General features: G+C 46.5%; 1 long non-coding RNA gene across 7 annotated transcripts; it reads right to left on the reverse strand.

Moving 5' to 3' along the window:
• Positions 1-6,351: 6,351 nt before the first annotated feature.
• LOC114222166 (uncharacterized) lies at positions 6,352-22,399 on the reverse strand. 7 transcript variants are annotated; one of them, XR_003611884.2, is made up of 5 exons: positions 22,084-22,394; positions 11,900-11,959; positions 11,409-11,446; positions 7,348-8,454; positions 6,352-6,997 (listed from the first exon to the last, which is right to left on the reverse strand). It is a non-coding gene; the product is annotated as an uncharacterized LOC114222166 (long non-coding RNA). The 7 variants fall into 7 exon arrangements; XR_003611883.2 differs by having other exon boundaries at positions 11,409-11,959; positions 22,084-22,399; XR_015768359.1 differs by having other exon boundaries at positions 11,409-20,917; positions 22,084-22,399.
• Between the last annotated feature and the right edge of the window lie 806 nt (positions 22,400-23,205).

Consider the following 23,205-nt stretch of genomic DNA (forward strand, 5'->3'; position numbering starts at 1 on the left):
CCAAGAATAGTTAAATTACCTAGAATTGATGAGCAGTTAGACTGTATGAAGGTAGGGATTGCTGATTTTGTTTTGCATATGGCACCTGGCATCTACTATAAACTCAACAACTTTGGTTGAATGAATGAATGAATGAATGGCCTTATGCAAAATTGTATAGATTATACAAAGACATTTTAGCCCAAGTACACTTACACAGAACCGATGGTTCTATAGTATTTTGGTATCGTGCAATCAAAATTTTAATTTTAATTAAATTATTATTATTATATTATTAGTATATTATATATAATATATATTATTATATATAATATATATTATTATATTATTATATTATTATAATAATTATAAATTATTATTTAATTTTAATTAATTATTATTTATTTTAAAAGATTTTGTTTATTTGAGAGAGAGAGAGAAAGAGCACACACACACACACACACACACACACACACACACACACACACACACGAGTCGGGGGCGGGGGTTGGGCAGAGGGAGAGGGAGAAGCAGACTCCCCCTTGAGCAGGAAGCCCCATGCAGGGCTCAGTCCCAGGACCCTGAGATCATAACCTGAGCTGAAGGCAGACACTTAACCGACTGAGCCACCTAGGTGTCCCTAATTTTATTTATGTGTTTTAAAGATTTATTTTTAAGTTATCTCTACACCCAACTTGGGGCTGGAACTCACAACCCCAATACCAAGAGTCACATGCTCCACCAAAACAGCCAGGCAGGTGCCCCCAAATTTTTAATTTTTAACCTGGGAATTTCATATTGCAGAAGTAATCTAAGAAAGTAATCCTAGGGATGCCTGGGTGGCTCACGCGGTTAGGTTAAGCGTCGGCCTTTGGCTCAGGTCCTACCCCAGGGTCCTGGGATGGGCCCAGGCCTGCTCCCTGCTAGGCTCCCTGCTCAGTGGGGAGCCTGCTTCTCCCTCTCCCTCTGCCCCTCCCCCCCAGCTCATGCTCTCTCTTGCTCTGCTGTCTCTCAAATAAACAAATAAAATCTTAAAAAAAGAAATGAAAAGAAAATAATCCAAAAGGAAAAAGAACTGTTATTTTTTAAAATGTCTTTGGGGTGCCTGGCTTATTCAGTCAGTGGAGCATGTGACTCTTGATCTTGGGGTTGTGATTTCGAGCCCCACATTAGGTGTAGAGATCATTTAAAAATAAAATCTTTCAAAATAAATAAATAAAAATGTCTTCAACTGAAGTAATATTCAAAATAGAGAAATCCTGGAATAGTGTTCAGAGCCTCTCCAACCCCCATCTACATTTTACCTCTTGGCCTTTCACCTCGGCCCTCGCTTGCTGTCCCCAAACTGTTCTGACCGTCCTTACAGCCCCTCACATGAGTGGCCCAATGCCCCATATTTCAGACCCTTTGGGATGAGCTTCCCTCGTTAGAACTTATTTGTCTTGTGCCTGCTTATCTTTGGGATACTCAACCAACTAATCTGATAAATTAAACTCAGGTGCTAATGAATGGTAATGGCTAAATGTCAGTCTACTCTTGGATCACAATTAATTTCAGCAGCACCTTATTGCGAAGAGTAAGTCATACATTTCAGGCATGTGTCCCAGCCATTGGGGGAAGATATTTTAAGCAGGGGGATTTCCTCAAACCCCTCAAATTACACCATGTAGACAGCTGCCTCTCCCACATGATCTGGCTCCTTGGCATCCAGTTATCAGCACTCAGGGAACACTAGAGGAAACAGGTCTGTTCCTCCTCTTAACAGAGCTTGGAAACAGTGACTGGACTATTTATGTCACTTAAAGGAAAAGGGCATTTACTCTGGAACCTACCCAGAAAGCACACATTCTCTGGTCTTAGAGGTGAACTCTTCTCTACCTAATCTCTGGGGATGGCTGAATGGCTAGTGCCTAGATTAACCAAAATGAGTGAGCTGGGACATGCAAACACCAAGAAAGGACTGGTAATAGACAGTTAAGCTTCCCAGGTAAAAAGATCCTAGACATCGATATGAATTTATATGAGCACACACATGAGAGAACATTGAACCTAATAATAAAAATAGCTGCCTTTTATCAGGTGTGAACTATATTAACTGTACTAAAGTATTTACACATTTAAAAAGATCTAATCCTGAGGCGCCTGGGTGGCTCAGTCGTTAAGCGTCTGCCTTCAGCTCAGGTCATGATCCCGGGATCCTGGGATCGAGCCCCGCATCGGGCTCCCTGCTCCGCGGGAAGCCTGCTTCTCCCTCTCCCACTCCCCCTGCTTGTGTTCCCTCTCTCGCTGTGTCTCTCTCTGTCAAATAAATAAATAAAATCTAAAAAAATAAATAAATAAATAAAATAAAAAGATCTAATCCTCTGATACTGAGGAAAATAGGTGTTGTTATCCCCATTTCAGATAAGGAAACTGCGGCAAAGGTAGGTTAAGCAACTATCCCACAGTCAAATGGGAAATGAGATTTGAAGCCAATCTTTGAACTCCCAAGTTCATGGTTGGAACAGAACCTTAACAGCCTTTCATATTTCTGAATCAATAATCTTAAAGCTGAGGATCCTAGAACATCCTTTTTGATTATCCAGACCCTGATTACCTCTGCTAGAAAGGAGTTTACTACCTCACAAGGCAGCCTGTGCCATACAGCTATACTTGTTGGGAAGCTTTTAAATGTTAAGTTAAAATCTGTTTCTATATTAAAAAAAAAAAAGAAAAAAATCTGTTTCTATAGAACTTCCCTTCATTTGGTCTTCATCATGTCCTCTGGAGAACTCAAAACAAAACTGTTTCTCTCCATGAAGCCATTTTGGTATGGAGACAGATCATGCACTACCCCTTCCTTCCCCCACTCGCATCTTTGGGGTAGTCTCAGTCCCAGGAGATCTCACTGTTGAACTGTTTATTCTCAGACTCATCAGTAACACAGAAAAGCCCCAAAGTGCCACATATATCTTGGGTCTAAATTTGGGTAATAGGTTTGATCCCAATTACTTACTCAGGTACCTATGAAACATCACCTTAGTAAGCCATTTGACTCCCCATGAAAGTATGGAATTCGTCTAATAGAGCAAATAATGGCTAACATTTACTGAGCTCTTTTTATGTGCCAAGAACAGTGCTAAGTGCCTTACAAACACTTTCCCCACCCTCAACCCAACCACTCTGTGAGGCAGGTGCTGTCATTATCCCAGTTTTACAGATGAGGAAACTAAAACCCAACTATTCTGAGGTCTGCCCATAATTGCATGTCTTTCTTTTCCGATGATGATGTGAGGAGAGGGTAAGGGCAGGATGGAACTTGCTGTCCCCAGAGTGAGACTTGCATTTTCTCATCTCTCTTTGCTTATACACTGCCTCTATTTTGGCTCATTTCTTCACAAACATTTAAAAAGCACCTCTCACACAGTCAAACGCTTATTCTCATATATAGAGTTAGGACATGGTCTGCAAAGAAAGTTATGACACCCTCTAAACCTTATCTCCAGGGTCGAGGAAGGCTTCAGAGAGGAGGTAGCACCTGATGTGGGTTATGAAACATAAATAGAAGAGAGGAATCCAACAGTCAAAGGACAGGTTAGGGAAATTCAAATTTCAGCAAGAAGGAACAGCATGTGTAAACACCCAGAGTCACGAATTTGCATTAGAGAAAAAAAAAACCACCGTATCGTTGTGAGTAGGGTCCAAAATTTAGAAGCCTAAAATAGAGGTAAAGTTTGCATTGCTGTGAGGTTAAAGAAAAGTGGTTATCTTTTCATTTGGATCTGTGCTGTCACAAAAAGCACACAAAGTAAGGATGGTGAAACTCATTGTGTACACAACCGACCGCTCATTGAAGCGAAGTTCAAAGGATCATGAGGCAGTCATTTGCAGTTGCCCCCTAAAACACTCCTTCTAAAGAGCTCCGTAGTCTGCCCCCAAATGAGAAAGTGGGAGGGTGCTTGGTAGAGGATTAATTGTCAATTGCAGTTACATCTGAAATTTACATATCACAAACTTTTTAAAAAAATTTGAACAAAAAAAGACTTTTTTAAAACTTTTTAAAAAACATTTTGGGTGCCCGGGTGGCTCAGTTGGTTAAGTGACTGCCTTTGGCTCAAGTCATGATCCTGGAGTCCCGGAATCGAGTCCCGCATTGGGCTCCCTGCTCAGCAGGGAGTCTGCTTCTCCCTCTGACCCTCTTCCCTCTCTCTCTCTCTCTCTCTCTCATTCTCTCTCTCTCAAACAAATAAATAAAATCTTAAAAAAATAAAAAACATTTTTATTTATTCATTTATTTAAGTAATCTCTACACCTAACATGGGGCTCAAACTCACAACCATGAAAACAAGAGTCACACGCTCTTCTGAATGAGTCAGCCAATGCCCTGCACTGTCATAGACTTGAAATTTGCTGCTGAGTATGGCCTCTGGGAGTAGAGAGAAATCTAATTGAACAGGTAACCATAGGTGATCATCAACAGTTGTGTGTGCCATTCTGTCAAGTATGAATTTTATCTGAGGGGTGACTGAAAGCCATAGAAGGATTTTGAACAGACCCAACTGAAGTACCTCCTTCTGTGAAAGCATTACCTGGCTACAACACTTGGTGGGGGATTCCTTTAACCCAGGTGGTTTGTATCATTTGGTCTCATCTCCCCTTGGATTTGATACCCTGTGTTATATTTTTGTTGTCTGTTATCCATACCTACAATATGCGCTCCAAATATATTTGTTCTGTGAAGGAAAGAAGCAAAAGCAAAGGAATTGAGTACCTGTGATTGCGCAATTCAATCCATTGGAATTGAGTTCACAATGTGGATGTAACCATCGAAGTCGTATACAGAGAAAAAACAAAACTTTTAAGGTGTTTATAAGTATGAATGTGAATTATACAACCATATTTATTCACATAAAGCCTTTACTTTTTTATTTGCTCAGTTCTATGGAACCCCAAGGTGCTTGGGACTACGGAGGACACAAAGGAATTGTATATGCTATCAGTGTAATGTTCATCATAGATGGAATTGATTTATCCAGTTAATACATTTTGTAAGATAAGTGAAAGGGCTACGATGCATTACTAGGGCTAATTCCACTGTCGAAATCCCAATCATAGCCCTTAAACTTGCAAATCTACATATTTCATTTGAGAAAGGGTGCTTAAACGCTACTGCAGAAAGACCCCCCGCCCCGCCCCAGGCCAGTGCTTCTCAAAGTATGGTACCTGAGCCAGCAATAGCATCACCTGGAGGTTTGTTCAAAAGTGCAGAAATGCAAATTATCAGGCCCCACCCCAGCAAGCCTACAGAATCTGGAATTCTGAGGGTGAGGCATGGCAATCCGAGTTTTTTAAAAAGCCCTCCAGGTGATAGGGGCGCCTGGGTGGCTCAGTCGTTAAGTGTCTGCCTTTGGCTCAGGTCATGGTCCCAGGGTCCTGGGATCGAGCCCCGCATCGAGCCCCGCATCGAGCCCCGCATCGAGCCCCGCATCGGGCTCCCTGCTCGGCAGGAAGCCTGCTTCGCCCTCTCCCGCTCCCGCTGTTTGTGTTCCCTCTCTCGCTGTGTCTCTGTCAAATAAATAAATAACTTAAAAAAGAAAAAAAAGCCCTCCAGGTGATTCTGATGCAGGAAGCTTAAGTTTCAGAGCTACTGCCAGTAACTCGGGCTGGCTGCCCTTTGCAAGGGAATCTACTCCCCACTCTTCAGGGATCCTTAATATCTATTGGTTTGCTTTGCCATTACCCTAATACAGATGGAACGTAAGGCCCATTAGACAAAACATGAACCAGACCTGTTCCACAGAACTGTGATGTCAGTTTTCCTTGGCTTTGCATTTGGTCATTTAAAAAAAAAGAAAAAGAAAAGAGTATTGCTTCATGAGCCACACTGGTCTCTGAACTTTTCCCTTTTCTAGTAAAAGTACAAATTCCAGCTGGAGTTCTTGACCAACAACATCTTTCTACATAAGTTGCTGTCTTCTATGCTGTGCTGAGTTCCAGAGATAAGATAAATAATTTACCAAATGTAGGTTTCTGATTACTCACTCTATTAGCATTTAGAGCGGAGAGCTCCAGCCCCTGGGGAGTTTGATTCGTTCAGATGCAGCCCATCTGCTTTTGTTTTTTTGTGGGGTGTTTTTTTTTGGGGGGGTGGGGTTGCCTGGAAAAGCCAGGGAGCTCCCAGCATCCCACACATACTTTAGGGATGAACTGCCTAAATCTTAAGGGTTTTACTGGAAATTGGGGGAATGCTATTTTCTTATTTAAAAAAAAACACACAGCTGCTAAGAGACTCTTTCTTCCTCCCTGTCCCCTCTCTCTTTTTTATGCTGAGTAAAAACAAAAGTCCACAATTCATTTTCATTTATTATACGAAATAAGATAGCTGAAAGGGTATTTTCAGTCTTGTGCAATTTATTTATCCCAAATTTATGCTGCACACCACAAGGGTAATTTCAGGAAATTTTATAAAGGGGATGCAGTAGAGTTTCTCCTAAATCAAGTGACACTGTTGGCGGGGGGCAGACAAAAGGAACAGCCTGTTACATCAAAGAGTCATCCTTCACTCACACAATTTCTAAAGTATTGTGGCAATGTCAGTAGTGACAGAAGCAATAGGTTTGTGCCTGTAGTTATTCTGTGGTCTCTTTCTGGATGGTATATACATGTCACTATTATTTTATACAGTTCTTAAGAGTAAACTGGGGTACAAAAGAAATCACAGCAAAAACAGCTGATTCTGTGGATTGTCTCTTGCAAAAGCAGAGGAAAAAACTGAGATAAACCGAAGAAGCAATGTGTGTGACATGGATTCCACGCTCTTTTGGTTCCTTCAAGATAACGTGATCAGCAACTTCCTTCATCCCTTTTGAAAAGAAATAACTGAACTGCCTGTCTGGATGGTATACCATAGCGGTGAGAGGATCTTATTTTGGAAATCTCTGAGAAAAAGAAATTGCATTTAGTCTCTGCATTTTGTATTTTCATGGACTGTCTTCACGCAAAATCAAGATTGCACATCCCACTTCCTCCGGTGAACACCCTGTGAATGAGTAAAACAGTAACACGATGACATCTTACTACCTGACTATTATTTTCCTGTCAGTGACTTAGTAAAAAGCTGATAAAAAGCTGATGTCTCCCAATACCGAGTTGTACTGAAAATCCCTTGCATGGAAATGGAAGTTGGGGTTGCTTTGGGGAGTGCACCTAGCTGAGCAATGAGCCCAGGTACAAAATCACATTAGATCGGGGATACCCCTACAAGGTAAGGTAAGGACACAAAAGGAATTCCTTGGGCTTCACAGCTCTGGGTTGGAAGCAATTCAAGAGGGAAAGGTGTAAAAATGGTACTTGCTACCTATTTTGTGTTCCTCTGGGAGATTAACCTACTTTCTTGGCTCATTTTCTTCTTCGTACATCAGTTGGTCAAAAGCTCTGGTAGCTGGCAGCCTCAGATGACTCCGTCTGCATCTGTCAGCAGAGTTCCAGGCCTCTCCGGGACACACAGAGTCATTTACCTCCATTTCCTCTGCTTTCTCCCCACAGCAGGTAAAAAGGCTGCCTCAACCTTCAACACATTCTCCCTTGTCGTAATAATGTGCAAGCCCAGGACGGCGAGTTAATAGCTGGAGCGTGCGCTCCTTTTCTCTTTTCCTGTCTTCTGACATATCCAAGAGGCTGGAGCGGTAAATCTGAGAAAAGAGGCATGTATAAGTACACACACACACACACACACACACACACACACACACACTCACTCAGGAGGGGAATTTGGACCCAGCCCCTTGCTCTCCACTCCAGCTTCCCGTCTGCTGCATTTTAGAAGGTTTCATATTGCTCCTGCAACATTTTTTTGGTTGGTTGGAGGGCTGCATAAAACACAACCTTCCCTGCAGACATCAAAGCGTGTCTCCTGCATAGCAAACTCTCCATCCAGCCTTTCGTCTCTCCGGCTACATTCCAATTTAACTGGGGCTGCCTTGCATGATAATCAGGCCTAATTACTGCTTTATCCCTTGATTGTTGTGCTGAGTTCTGGAACTGGCGAGCTTTTCTCAGTTTGGTCCTGCCTCTTCCCGCACTCTCCCTCCTGTTATTTAGCACACCCATCTGAGAATTAGCAGATTGAGCCTCATCGTGTACGAATGGTCGGAAAGGGCAAGACTGTGCCTTTGGGATCTCATCGCGCTGTCCACCTAGGAAACTTGAATACCCTTCACGACTGTGGGAAGACCTTGCCATGGACAGGATATTCTGAATACCTCAGGAGGTTTAAAGAGATTTATTACCAGGTTAAAGAGTAAAACAGGCCATGAGATGATATCCTCGTTCCCCAGAGCTATTTTCCTACCTTTTCTCTTACCGCACACACACAAACACCAAATCGTTTACGAAACGTTGAAACCAGAAGGAAAGGGACATCAACAAGGACTTCTGGAAACTTCCCGCCAGTTCTTTCACTTTGGTAAGATGCATTTTGAGGCCTTAATTCTAGAACTGAAAAAGGCATCACAGGCAAATAATTGAAAAAATGGGGGATCAGGCAATCCCGTTTACCTCCATCTTAAACCATCCAGGTAGACGATAATATATTTTACTGTAAATTTCTTTTTAATGTACTATTGCATACATTCTCTGAGTGCCTACATGTGCCAGGCACAGTGTTGGGTGCTAGGGACTCCCAAGACAAAATGACACAACTCTTGTTCTCAAGGTGAACAAGCTGAGCTTTAAAAGACTCCAGGCAGGGGCACCTGGCTGGCTCAGCCTGCAGAGCATGTGACTCTCGATCTCGGGGTCGTGAGTTTGAGTCGTGAGTTTGAGTCCCACGTTGGGTAGGGAGATTACTTAAAAAAAAATAAATAAAGGATTACAGGCAGTTAGATGAGGGGAACTCAGAAGACTAGGAAGGTCTAGATGCAATCATTTTTCAAAAATATAATCTGAGCGAAACAAAATTGACCTTGAGTTGATCATTGTGGAAGCGAAGCTGGGTTTTGAAACATGATTGCTCATTATTACTATTTTGTCTATTTCTTATGTTTGAAATATTCCATAATAAAAAGTCAAAGAAAGGAGTGTAATCCGGGAACCATAACCTGTAGAATCACCTGGCGGAAACTGGTTGAAATGCAAGATTTTCTGGCCCCACCGAATCCTAGTCAGTGTCTCTTTTTTTTTAAAGATTTTATTTATTTATTTGAGAGAGAGAGAATGAGATAGAGATAGAGAGCACGAGAGGGAAGAGGGTCAGAGGGAGAAGCAGACTTCCTGCTGAGCAGGGAGCCCGATGCGGGACTCGATCCCTGGACTCCAGGATCATGACCTGAGCCGAAGGCAGTTGCTTAACCAACTGAGCCACCCAGGCACCCCTAGTCAGTGTCTCTTGATGGGGCTCAGGAATCTGCATTTTAAACAAGGTCCTCATGCAAATCCAATGCCTACTGAAACTGTAATTCCTTGGCAGGGGAGACAGTCAGTGCCAAGAGTGGAGGCTTAGGAAAGAAGAAAAACCATTTATCAGCGAAGAAAAACTGCCCTGGAAACCACTTAATGAGATCAGACGATTTCAGAACTGGAAAGAGGATCCCGAGGCTAGGCCAGAGCATCTCAGATTGCAAGGTGCACAGGAATCACCTGGGGATCCTGTTCAAATACTATAGGTTGGGTAGGGCCTGGAATTCTGCATTTCTAGCTAGCTCCCAGGTAAAGCCTCACTACGGGTCTGGGGATCACACGTGGATTAGCAAGGATTCGTATTTTACAGAGAAGGAAACCGAGGCTCCGAGAGAATAGTACTTGCTCAGACTTGCAAGCATCCCAGTGCACCCCTTTGTGCTGCTGTTGGCTAAGGAGGCTGAACCCATGAAGGAGCCTCTTACCAGCTGGGTATGGGAAGCAGGCTACCTTCCATGGGGTTTGCAAACGTGGGCCAGTCCTGGAGCTGAGCTGCAGTACACATTTCTCCTCAGCACCACAGGGGTGCTGTTCTGCCAAGTCTGTTACTTCTTATCATCATGACTGTATCTCCCAGGTCTGGGCTCTTGAATTCTTCTTGGAATTCCATGAGACTTCTTGGGTAATCATTAGATCTACTGAATTCATGACCCCGCGCACTGACATGTGCCAGGATTTTAGCATATTTTCAGTCCAATGCTAGTGTAGTGCATCGAGCACGTTAGCTCTCCTGAGTTGCAAAGACAATATGGTTTATAATCTCTTAAATATACTTCATGGTATCAGGATTGGGGAGCATTCTTTGACACAGGAAATCCTGTTTCACACAGTGACTGGTAAACTCAGAAAACATTATCCCAGACCTGGTACAGATTCAAATATCTTTCCCACTCTCCCTGAAGGACGGATAAGATAGTTTATCATCCTTAATGAAAGGGGATGCTTGGGCCGGGGGGGGGGGGTACTTCCTAACCTTTGAGGTTGAGGTCAGAGAGGCTGTTCCTGCCCTCCGTTTCCCTGTCGGTGACAACTCAGGACAGGGCAAGGCAACTAAAGAACTGAGAGCTGGGGGCATGTTTTCTAATCACTAATTTACAGGTAGTGAAAAACTATAGTAGGATATTTGGACTCAAATTTCTAAATAAAAATGCTACTAGAACCTCCCTCCGAAGACACACACACACACACACACACACACACACACACACACACACACACACACACACACACACACACCCATTCTGCGCCTATCCCCTCAAATGAAGCATCTTTTCCTCTGGCCTCGGAACAATTTCTGTTGTAAGGAAATGTCTCTGGTTTAGAACAGTCTGTGATCTTTCCCGAAGACATGAGCGTGTCCTCTTGAAACATCACATGTTACATTTGTATCTTTTCCCCCTGGTCCAAAGCCACGTTTTCCCTGAGGCTTCTTATCTAGAAATGCTAACTCCGGGACAGATGAATGGTAGGCAGAATCTCCAGCCCTTGCCGTCCCAATCAGAGTGAAGTTTGAAAGCTTCCCTTAGGATCAGAGTCCAGCGAAAAGTTAATTTTTGGTTCTAGGCATGTGGACTTAGATTTTTGTGCGGGTGAGGAGTGAGGGCTTGGAATGAGTAAACTCTTGGGGGGGGGGGGCGCCGGGATGGGGGAGGGGCTTAGGGCCTCCCTGGAGCCCCGGGCCTTTAGTAATCTGCTTTGTGAATGGAGTTAAGGGGGGAGGGGGATGCGCATACTTGGAATGCCTTTATCTGGGTGGGCTCCTTCTCTCCCGACTTTCAGGATGTGGGAAATGGAAGATGAAAGAGGCTGCATTTCCAGCCTATCAGGTTACAGTGTGTAAAATGGAGAGGGAAAGAAGGGGGGGGGTGAAGAGGGAGGAGGGGGGTAGAACGGGGGAAGGCCGCGTCCAGGGGGGGCCCGGGAAACCCAGTTTGGGAACTGGCTGGGGAGAGTGAGAAAGAGAGCCGGGGCGCGCAGAACACGTTTCACATCACCTCAGAGCTGTGGAATTTCCTCTCTTCTGGGGGGAGGCCTGTGAAGATGAAGTTGGTTGAAGGTTAGTCGGTGATGAATAATAGCCCAAAGGCGTCTGATTGAGGGTGTTACCAAGTGACTGGTGTTTACAAGCAGAGATTCGGGGGGTGGGGAAGGGAGGTGAGAGCCGGGGCCATCTTCGGTCCGAGGTGGTAAGCTAAGGCTGTGCCCCGAGGATGGAGTCCATGTATGGATTTTATTTGGGTCTGACCCCTGTGGTATGCGGAGCCCGAAGTGCGGGCCGAGGAGGGGCGCGAGAGGAATGGGAAGGTCATAAAGGCGGGAGAACCTCCTCTGTGGCTGAGGGATCCGGGGCCCGGCGGGCACGAGTTGGGTTCTGCTTTGTGTCTCGGGCGTCCCCGGGGCGGTCCCTGCGGCTCGGTGCCTGTTCCAGTCCGGCCACGTGCTCCACGCCACTCAGCTGTCGCCGCCCCGCGCTCCGAGGCCTTACCTCCCAAGAGCTGTGCTCGTTCCTTCCCTTCTCCCCTGGCCGGTGTCCTTCCTCGTGGTTCTTAAGAGAAAGAGAGGGCCCTCCTCAAAACCTCCACCCCAGTGTGAAAGTGTGCCAAGCAGGGTGAGTGGTTGGAAAGGCCAGGGACAGCTCCTTTGGGGAAGAATCCAGGTAGCGGAGGACCCTCGGGTCACGTTCCGGCAAAGACAGGCATAAAGCCTAGGGCGCGGGAACACGGAAGCAAGCAATGGGGAAAGCGTGTTCAGAGAAAAGGAGTATTTATTAAACCCTGATACCAACCATAATCAGGCAAACGTATTGTTCTAGTGGTAGGATGGGTAGGGAGTTATTAGATGGCATATAAATCACTCCCATACAACAGATGACAAAAATATTGCTTGTTTGGGAAAAATTAGAATACAATAAAATACACTTGTCACAAACCATACCAAGCTTCATTTCATCTTTTTTCTCTTGTGTCAGAAAGCTGTTTCGGATTTTGCAGTCTATCAGGGTCATCATTTTCGAACATCTTTTAGTGCCATATTGTTGTCAAGTGAGAGGTTCAGTTAATAAAGATTTCCGGTTGATAGATTGCTAAAGCAAGCAGCCTTTTGCACTATCTTCTTTGAATTGCTACTGAGCCATAGAACAATACACTCAGTCCCTTTTTTATCATTTTACAAACCAAACACTCACATTCTCCCTTTTCCAAACACCTTCCCCCAACAGTTTTGGAAAATAAATACAGTGTTTCTTCCTCTGTGGTATCTGCTCTCTGGCTACCTCTCCAAGGAGAGCTGCAGCCTTGACCCTTGCCAGACTGAGCCCAGTTTCCCTAATCTAAACTGGTCCTTTTTTTTTTTTTTAAGTAATCTCTACACCCAGCTGGGGACTCGAACTCACAACCCTGAGATCAAGAGTCACCAGCTCCGCCGACTGAGCCAGCCAGGCGCCCCTATGCTGTTCTTTCCTGAACCCACAGTCATTTTCTAAGTTTGACTTTTTTTTTTTTGAAAGGTTTATTAAATTTGGGATGTAAACTATTATTTGAACTGGTCCGTCTGGATTTCTTAGTGGTTTCCTAAGAACAGGAAAGGGTGCTAACTCAAGTGATATTTCCGTTGTGCCCGAGTAAAATAAGCCAACAGCATGTTTTTCTATTCTTTGTTGACATGAAAATTAGTTTTTGAAAGCCCTATAGTCAGCTGAGTCCATCATAACCTGCTGTTGACCTTAGTGGAGGATCTAAGGACTAGAATGTTAAAATTAGAACTGACTTTGAGTACTGGCCCTATTTACCAGCTGTGCACCTTATTTTTATTTAACTAACACTTATACAGCATTTACTATGTGCCAAGCACTGTTCTAAGCGTTTTACAAATATTTGCTTGGCTAATCCTCAGAGTAGTCTTATTCTTATGTAACACTATTATGAAGTAGCGTTATTATTGTCCTCGCTTTACAGGTGAGGAATCTGAGACGTGGAGATGTGACGAACGTGAGTTTAAGCTTGCTTCCCTAGCACATCCCTTGTTAGGTGGGAGACGGAGCTCTGTTTCCACATCTGCCACCACACTACCTTGGACAAGTCACTCAGCAGTGCTGGGGCCCTGGGAAGCGTGGGAAACTGCGGGGCAGGGAAGACGGGCATTTCCACACACATGAAAACCCAAAGAGCAAAGCCAGAGGGAGGGGAGATTTCGAGGGCTGCTCTTCCCGCCCCCATCCCCATGTAGAGCAGCATACCTTCTTAAAATTCAATCCACAGCCTCAGTCCTGTACCATTTCCGTTTCCTTGAACTGCATCTAGACATGATTCTGGTCCCCACCAGCTTCTGACCTCATTACTCATTCTGTTTACGGCTTGGCCTCACCCTTCAGACTGCCCTGATTTCCCAGATAGGAATTTGGCTGCCCTCACTGACTATGATTCAGAATTTTGCCCGGCCACATTGCGCTAAAGCCCTCCTGGGTACACAGCCCTCTAGTCAGACTGATACCCAGACCCCCCTCCTCCTTCCTTCCCTAAGACCCCTGTCTATATTCATAGACACCCTGCCAGGGTGAGGCAGGGTGTCTATGAATATATCCTGCTCCAGAGAGTTCGGGCAGGGTCACAGAGAACCTTGAATGAAATCTGGGGAGGAAACCATCAAAGGATTTGATGGAGTTGGGGGGGTTGGATAAGGAGGCTTTTGAGGAAGATGCGGTTGTGCAGAATAGGTTGGAGGAAGGTTGAGGCTCTGGACTCAGGGGTACAAACGACAGACTAGGAAGGGCTGAGGTGAGGTGCCCAGTCGAAACAGAGAGGGAGAAACACGTGTGGGAGACAGAAGAAATATCTCACAACACTTGGTCGTTGGCTGGATTTGAAGGGCAGGAGGGTGCGGAGGGTCGCACACTGTGATTCTCTGTTTCTTACCTGAAGCCTCTGGGAAGCTGATAGGCTAGCTGTGAGAAAGTAGAAGGACTAGAGTAGTGTCTGGTAATTAAGTAGAGGCTCAAGAAATGTTTACAGAATGTGATATATTTACGTCGACTCTCTAGGTCTTGTCATTAAAATATTAATAGCCCGTGGAAATATAAAACCAAGAGCCTTGAACGCCTTTGTCTTAAGGTTAAGAGGAAAGATGCAGGAAGAGGCTGCCAGGGCTCGCCTGTCGGGGACACTGTGAGAGTGTACTGAGAGGGAATGAGGCGCCCTGAAGAAAAGCTTCACCCGGAACATCCCTGTGCCAGAAGCGAAGCATGGGGGATGCCAGGGAGGAGGGAGAACTTGGGAGAACTTGGGAGAACTCGGGTTGACTGCGGACTGGTTAGGAGGGGGCAGCCTCCAGTCAATCACTGAGGCAGAAGTCTGTGTTTGGGGGCACTGATGGTGCCCAAGAAGGAGAACCACACTCAACGTTGGGTGAGCACGGTGAGCCACTCTGAGCAGGCTCTGGCTGTTGTCATTGTCTTTCCAGGGCTGTTCTTTACAATTTGTTACTTAAATCTATCTATCTATCTATCTATCTATCTATCTATCTATCTATCTATCTTATCTATCTATCTATTTTTTTAAAGTAGGCTCCATACCCAGCGTGGAGCCCAACACGGGCTTGAACTCACAACCCTGGGATCAAGACGGATCTGAGATCAAGAGTCAGATGCATGTGGCATCCGGGTGGCTCAGTCAGTTAAGCCTCCAATTCTTGGTTTCAGCTCGTCAGGATCTCAGGGTCTTGAGATCAAGCCCCGCATCAGGCTCCCTGCTCAGCGGTGAGTCGGCTTCCTCCTCTCTCCCTCTGCCCCTCCCCCCACTCATTATTTCTCTCTCTCAAATAAATATATCTTTTTTTTTTTAAAAGATTTTATTTATTTGACACACAGAGAGAGAGGAAGCACAAGCAGGGGGAGTGGGAGAGGGAGAAGCAGGCTTCCCACTGAGCAGGGAGCCCGATGCGGGGCTCGAACCCAGGGCCCTCGGATCATGATATGAGCCAAAGGCAGAGGCTTACCGACAGCCACCCAGGCGCCCTATTCCTTACATTTGAAGTAGAGAACTAGTCTGTGGTCCCTTCCAATTCTAGAGAAATCCACTGCTATCTTATTACTCAGGTCCTCCTCCTTGACGTCACTTCCCATTCCACCTACTGGTTCCTTGTGGTCAGCCCACTTAATCCTCTCTCTCACCCATGTAACTTTTATCATCTTTCTCTTCTCCTTGGAAGCTTAGGCCACAATTGAAAACAGTCTCCCCAAAAGGGAAAACCCTAAAAACGAATTTAAAAAATTTTGTTTCTGTGCCCATGTTTGAACCATATGCACGTTTTCCCCATGTCTCATCTTTAACTCTGGATTATGACTTGTAGGGGGCCAAGGACCGTGTCAGGCTTGGAGAAGGTGTTTTGTCATGACTATGGCAGGCCGTCCCTACAGATCCCAGTTAGACTGATGGAGAGGGGAGTCCCAGCAGCCACCATCTATTTTTCCAGTGCTGGGTGCTGTGTTCATTACTGTGTATCTGTGTCCCTGAATCCTGACAGCGACCCTGTCAATTACATGTGCTTCTTACCCCATTGGACAGATGAGGAAGTGAAGACTCAGGGATTAAGTGATTTGTCCAGTTCTCGCTGCATGTCTTGGTTCCAAGCTGACATTTTTTTGAGCACTTACAACATGTCAGGCCCTGTAGCAGAGCTTCACATTGAATCCTCAGCAAAGCCCTCGGAGGTTAAGTATTCTTCACCTCACTTTCCAGGTCAGGAAGCCGGCCCAGAGAGGTTCAGTCACTTGCAAAGATCTCCCTCCTAGGAAGCCATGGGAGCAGTCTGTCATCCTGAGTCGCAGGCCTCCTACTCTTTGCTCTTTGAGCACAGCATTTAGTTATTAAAATACCCACAGGAACTTCTGTGCCAAATTGGTTTTAGCCTGGAAGCGATCCCAGGGAAGGCCCCTCAGGCCGGCATTGTGTCCGGGTTGCAGGGTGTGCCCCGACTGTGGGAGAGGGACCTCTCGAGGGCCGGGAGGATGGATCGGTTCATGTCTGCGAGGGCAGAAGCAGCTAAGTGGCGTCAGGACTGCCTCTGTGCATGCCCTGGAAATGCAAACAGCTCTCGGCTTGGCTTCCACCGCTGGCCCGGCCTCGGTGGCTGGCGGGAAGCCTGCTGGAAGGGAAGCCCCATCCGAGGGAGCAGCCACGGGACCCTGGAGCAGTGGCTTCCCCCTCTTTGACCTTTAACTTGAGCTGATGAATTGGCAGCAACTGGGTGACATCAGGGAGACATTTTCTTTTTCTGTGAGCTCAGAGCTTCCATTTAAAAATTCCTCAGTCACAAGACAGAGGCTGCTGGAGCCCAGGCACACTTGTGGCGGCAGCAGGTGATGTGCACTTGCTCCAAGAGCTCCAGAAGTCTGCGTAATCCCAGGGATTCCGGGCAGCTTGGGGATGGCCATGTAAGGGGTGATCGCTGGCCTTATTTATCCCCGCTGTGCTGCCTGCGCTTAGCCCTGCAGGGACCGGATCACAGGGGCTGGGCACACTGGGCAGGCGCCCAGGAGCCGTCAGCATCCAGCACTTTCTTCTGTGGGACCACTCTCTTCTTGTCCTTACCCCCGGTGAAAACTAGCACTCGGTTAAACTTAAGCTCAAAAGGTATCCACACATGTCTTTTCTTGATTTTTTGTGTGTGAGGTGGGTGTGTGGGGGGAGGTGGGGGGCAGGGAGTGAGGAATCCAATGTCTACACTTGAGAGTGGTAGAAAGAATGATTATTTTAATACAGCAAAAGTCAGTTGGAGGGAACTTCGAGCTCTAAATACTGCAAATCTCTCATCTTACAGAGGAGGAAACTGTAGGCTCGGAAAGGGAAAGTGACTTGCCCAAAGCCTCACAGGACCACGTTAGTGGCAAAGGCAGGACTAGAACGATGACCTGGGGCAAGTCAGTCTTTCACTCTGGGCCTCAGTTCCCTCACTGATAAAATGGTGTGGTGGGACTTAATGATGTCCAAGATTTCCCTCAAGAACTTGAAATGTAGGGCGCCTGGGTGGCTCTGTCAGTTAAGTGTCTGCGTTCGGCTCAGGTCATGGCCCTGGAGTCCCTACATCAAGCCCGCATGGGGCTCCCTGCTCAGCGGGGAGTCTGCTTCTCCTTCTGCCCCTCACCCCACTCTCAAATAAATAAATTAAAATCTTAAAAAAAAAAAAAAAGTTAAAATGCAAAGTCATAACTGAGTGACCCTCCCAGGCTCCCTGTGGGATCCTAGTGGATCTAGTAGAGCAGGGCTTAGGACAAGGCAGGACACGTGGCTAGGAAGGTGGGGGCTGTTAGATGAACAGGTAACACCCAGACTCTGTGATAGATGTCTTCATCACCTTTGACACCCACCTCTTCACTTCAGCCCTCCCCCCGCCCTTGTCTTGGAAACTGACATTTATCCTAGAGCAGCCATCCTCCCCTTTCCCTTCCTTCCCAACCCACAGGCATACACATTCCCTAATTTCTGCGTATTTACTGGGCCACCATTATTTCGGCTGTATGTCTGGAGCTTTCCACCATTCCTTTTAATAAGGAATCACTCGCTACGTGCAGATTACATTGTCACATTTAATCCTCCTACCTCCATCCTCTGATTTAGGTTATCATCCCCACTATGTAGATGAAAAAAGCCAAGGGGCGCCTGGGTGGCTCAGTTGGTTAAGCGACGGCCTTCGGCTCAGGTCATGATCCCAGAGTCCTAGGATCTAGTCCCACAGCGGGCTCCCGGCTCAGCGGGGAGCCTGCTTCTCCCTCTGACCCTCTCCCTGCTCATGCTGTTTCGCTCTCGCTCACTCTCTAATAAATAAATAAAATCTTTAAAAAAAAAAAAGATGAAAAAAGCCAAGGCTCAGAAATTTACATACCTGCATATTCCCACAGTGAATAAGTGGTAAATTCCTAAAGTGACTGAAATCTTTTTTTTTTTAAGATTTTATTTATTTATTTGACAGAGAGAGACATAGCGAGAGAGGGAACACAAGCAGGGGGAGTGGGAGAGGGAGAAGGAGGCTTCCCACGGAGCAGGGAGCCCGATGCGGGGCTCGATCCCAGGACCCTGGGATCATGACCTGAGCCGAAGGCAGACGCTTAACCATCTGAGCCACCCAGGCGCCCAAGACCACAGACCTTATGTCCCCTTGAATTTAATGAATACTTGGAATTAAGGAGAAGAACCAGGATCATTTGTGTCTTTCGTGACTACTGGACAAAAATGGAGTGATCAGTTATCACCTGGTTCCTCTGAGCTTCCTAGGAGCTAAGGAGAATGTTGAGTGTTGATAAACTACATTCTACAGGTTGATTTGCAGACATTTCCTAGAGTAGCAGCTTGGGCTACTAACCTGTGACTGAATTATGTCGTTTGGGGACGAAACTATCTTTTGGCCACCCTGAGTCATGCTCCTTGTGGCATCTCCAGCTGGTCAGCAGATCACACAAGGTGGGGTGGAGGCAACAGCTGAAGATGCAGTTAATACCCTCCTAGGTCCCAGGGAGCCTCCAGGAGCAGCAGTTCCCTCCAACAGGTGTCGGCAGGGGTCTGACGGTGGAGAGACTAGGTGGGTGGGATTTGGTGTGAAACCATGCAATTTACAGCCACTTCTTTGTTCCTTGTGCAGTCCTTCCACAGATACTTTCAGAGCACCCATATGGGCGAGTTAGATCTGGGACTGTGTTGGACACTGAGAATTCCAAAGCTAATAATAGGGTTAGAGGTTAATATTCTAACTCTGGAGACCAACCTTTAAGCAAGCCATTATTAATACAAAGTGAGAAGTGCCATCATGGAGCTATGGTCCCTTAATGGAGGGAGGAATTCCTTCTGCCTGGCTCAGAGTGAGGGGCTGGTCTGGGAAGGTGTCCTTTGAACAGAGATAGGAGGAGGGGAGAGTACATTCCAAACCCAGAGAGGAGCTGGGGCAAAGGTACAAAGCCTGAGTGAGCACAGCCTGATCAGGGAACTTGGAGTCCGGCATGTTCCACAGAGAGCAGGCTTGTTTTTTTTGTGTCCGTCTGTATCATCATCATCATCATCATCATCAAACCTAACATTTGTAGAATTTACTATATGCCAGGCAGTCTGCTAAGTGCTTTACCACATCTCCTATTTTAATACAACAACCCATTTTATAGGTGAGGAAGCTGAGGCTGAGGGAGCCATGAAGAGACTAGCAGCCCAGGTTAGGAAATGCCTGCGCTCTTTCAACCACTGCAGTCTATTTTCCCAATTGGTTCTTTTCCTTGCACTTTGTAGATTTGTATTTTGGAGGCGTGTGCTTTTTTTCTCACATGTGTGTTTGTGTGTTCATGTCCAGGCCCCCTTCTCTCTGACGGGGCACTCTTGGGAGGCCACCCATTTCGCTTTGGCCTTTACCTCCCCACGGTGTTCCAGCAAGTGATTGTGTGTAAATTGAACCGAGGCTGAAGTTCCGTTTGTTGTTTTTTTTCCATGGGAAAATTAACCCCAAAGAAGAACCGAAACATAGTGAGTTTATTGTACATTGCCACAGCCCAAGGCATTTGCCTTGAGACCCTGGTCACAAAGTTGGGGGTATTACTGGAAAGTGGTCTTTTAAATACGTGTGTGGTGGGGGGGGGGCGTGTAGCACGGGGAGGGGAGTGTTCCAACTTGAAAGCTAATTAGGCTCTGGTTTTGAAGAGCTTTAAATGCCATCTAGAGTTTAAACTTCCATTTTATGGTGATATCAAGAAAAAGGGAAGCATGTATCTTTTCACGTTCCGCCTTCGTGAACAATAAAAGTTTTTGAGGGCACAGATAACATGCAGTTTAAGATGAGCCCGTGTGGGATGCAGGATGGGTTGGAAAGGAAAGGGCTGAGGAGCTTCCAGTTTACAAGTCATGATAAAATCTGGGGGTGCCGGGTGGGGAGTTTAGTGCCTGAACTGCGGTGATGGCAGCAATGATGAAGACAAGGGCCATGGTAAAAAGACGCTAACATACGATAAATGTATTTTTACACGTAAACTCTGGTTCGTCAGTTTTCCAAATTCGATTTTGGGGCATTAGGTGTTTTGTTTTTGTTTTTGTTTTTTTACCGTGGCCCCCCACTGGTATCGTTGTGATACATTCTTTAGCAGATCTTCCCCTTTGAGTCCAGGATGTCACTTGCCTGTACCTGAAACTCGGATCTATAAAGGCTTGAATCTGCGTCTAAACTTAGCCCCCCGCTGACTTGGAAAGAATCTCAACTTGGCAAAACGCCTTCCTCTCTCTTCAAGCCGCAGTCTCAAAAGTAGCTCTCCACCCCCCCCACCCCCCTAACTAATGAACTATATCTAATAGCCTCTCTTTACAGAGTCCTTTGAGAAAGAGATGGCGTTTGATTTTGACCTCATTATCCATTTCAGCCTGTCCTTGATGAAAATAATCGCCCCTCAGGCAGGTACATTCCTCACATTCCACTCTCGGCGAGCTGCTAAGACGTTGTTAACCCCAGCGACCATGGGAAAATGCTGCCGTCTGCCTCGGAGAGTCTGAAGGGAGTGGGCACAAGATAACAAGAGGTGAAGAGGTCGGAGGGGAGGCCCCCTTTCATCTTTTCAGGCTGTTTCCAACCCAGACAAAGGACTCTGTCCAGGGGTGCAAGGCCCACGCGGCTTTATTTTCTGGTCTGGTCCCCGAAAGGGGGTTGGGAGGGCCGGGTCGTATCTGGATATTGTTTTCGAGGCGAATGCCTGGCTCCCGGGAAGTCCTCGACTCCTGGGGGAATGCTAAGTGGAAGGAAGGGCAAGCAGCCCCCGCTTGGGCGGAAGAGACCACCCAGCTACTCAAAGGAGAGCGTGAAGGGCTTGAATGGAACGAGCTGTCCTGCAGGATTTATCATTCAGACAGTGAGATTAAGGGTGTGAGGCTGTTGAGCTGCCCCAAGTCTCGGAGTAGCTCAAGGATTTGTGGCGGCAGAGAAAGGGGGAAGGGGGACGGGGAGGGGTGGCGTGGGGCCGAATGGAGAGGCGAGGAGCGTCTGGAAACCTGCGTGGGTATGGGGAGGGCCGATCCAGATTGCCGCCCAGCCTGCCGCTAACCTGCTCTATGACTCTGAACGAGTCATTTCTTCCCTTTTGTACAACGAAGCGATTGGAAGGATACCAGAAGGAGCCTCGGCCTGCCCCACCTCCTCCCCTCAGCTCGCCTCATTGATTGCATTTTATTAGAAAAGTAACGTAATCCACGTTATCAGTCACTGAAAGTCAACAACCCTCCACCTTACCAAAATCCTCAGTCCGGTCCCCAGAGCCTTCCTACGGAGGAATGATCTCCTTTTGGGTAGATTTCCCTTCGAGCTCTTCAAAAGCATATGTAGTGTTAACATCTCTGTAAGCATACCTACAAGTTTCTCGCATTGCGGCTTGTTTTCCCTCCCCAGTAAGTTCAGGTGCTGGGCGTCTTCCCTTTGCTCCTGCAAGTTGTTCTCACCAACTGCCTTCACCCTGCTCCGCACTCCAGTGGTCGGCTGGGTGCCCTTTTGCCTCCTTGGCTTCTGGTTGGGTTTGAGAGCTATTCCTTCTCCACCTCCCTCCCTTCCAGATCCCTGCAGACGAGCACAGTCCCTCCACCACAGGCCACAGCTCCTGGCTGGGGGACCCTCGAGGCTCTCCTCCAGGTAGTTCTCTCTCCGTGTTCCTAGAAGGGCCCCACTTACCCCTTCAGGCCGAGCCTCGACCTGGAAGCAGCTCCCCTCTGCTCTGTTGCTTTTCCAAACGCTGCTCACCATTTCAAATAGTCCCTTTATCAAGCTTTCTTCAAAGTTCCCAATTTTGATTGTGCCGTTGTCTGCTGAGACTCTGATGGTCGCAGAATATATATCATGAGTAGTATTTTCCAGATTACTACACGGAATCCACATGGACTCTTAACTGCACAGCACGGTGTTGAATATATACAGGATATACCTATATCGTAATTCACTTAACCACTCCCGCAATGTTCCACACTTACTCTGCTTCCTGTTTTTTCAGTACCGATACCTCAGCGAAATACTCCCCAGACAAGAAATCGTGGTTTCTTTTATTGTAGGCACTTCCTTTCCTTTCTGGGTTTCAGTTCATGGCACCCAGGCCACCGATCCTTTCAAGTTTGTTTTCTGTCGCACACCTTGGCTGCCCTCAGGGAACTGACCAGTTGGTAGTGCGGAATTCAGCAATGTGAGGCCAGGGGACTAGCTGAGCCAAATTGTGATACAGCTAGAGATTCTAGGATCGAGGCTGGATGGAGATGAGATACGGTTATTGGAAAAGGCCTGCTGGCTGGCTGGGCTGTTTCGGGACAGGGCTGTGTAATTATCACCCAGTTTCACTGATCAAACTCCAGAAGTGTGCCCTCCTCTGACTTTGTTTGATTCATATATCAGAGAAAAATGCCAGTTTAGTTTTCAACTAGAAAAATGTCTGTCAGACGCAAACATGTCTTTGCATCAACACGCCCAGCACGTTATGTCCTATAAGTTGAAGCCTAGTGGTAACACAGGTTGATTGCAAGGAATGGTCAGATGACTTGAAAACTGAAGAGCATTGGGCTGGGTATCCAGACTCACCCATCTCCACAGCAGGGATGACCTTGCCTGTGGGACCTTAATATCCCTGGCCTTTTGGCCAAGACCCCTTTCTCTGGCCAGATAGTGCTTAGCTCTGCAAGGTCACCTTGAGCCTTTGTAACTCCTCCTTCTCCTTGCCTCTGACCCTCCCATTCATGGAGGCTTTACAGTTTTAATCTGCACAGGAATCACCTGGGAATCTTGTTAAATACAGATCGGGGGGCGCCTGGG

This window comes from Eumetopias jubatus, unplaced genomic scaffold (assembly GCF_037043125.1).
Source record: "Eumetopias jubatus isolate StellerSeaLion01/CBP00866 unplaced genomic scaffold, mEumJub1_p1.0 scaffold_6, whole genome shotgun sequence".
Lineage (NCBI taxonomy): Eukaryota > Metazoa > Chordata > Mammalia > Carnivora > Otariidae > Eumetopias > Eumetopias jubatus.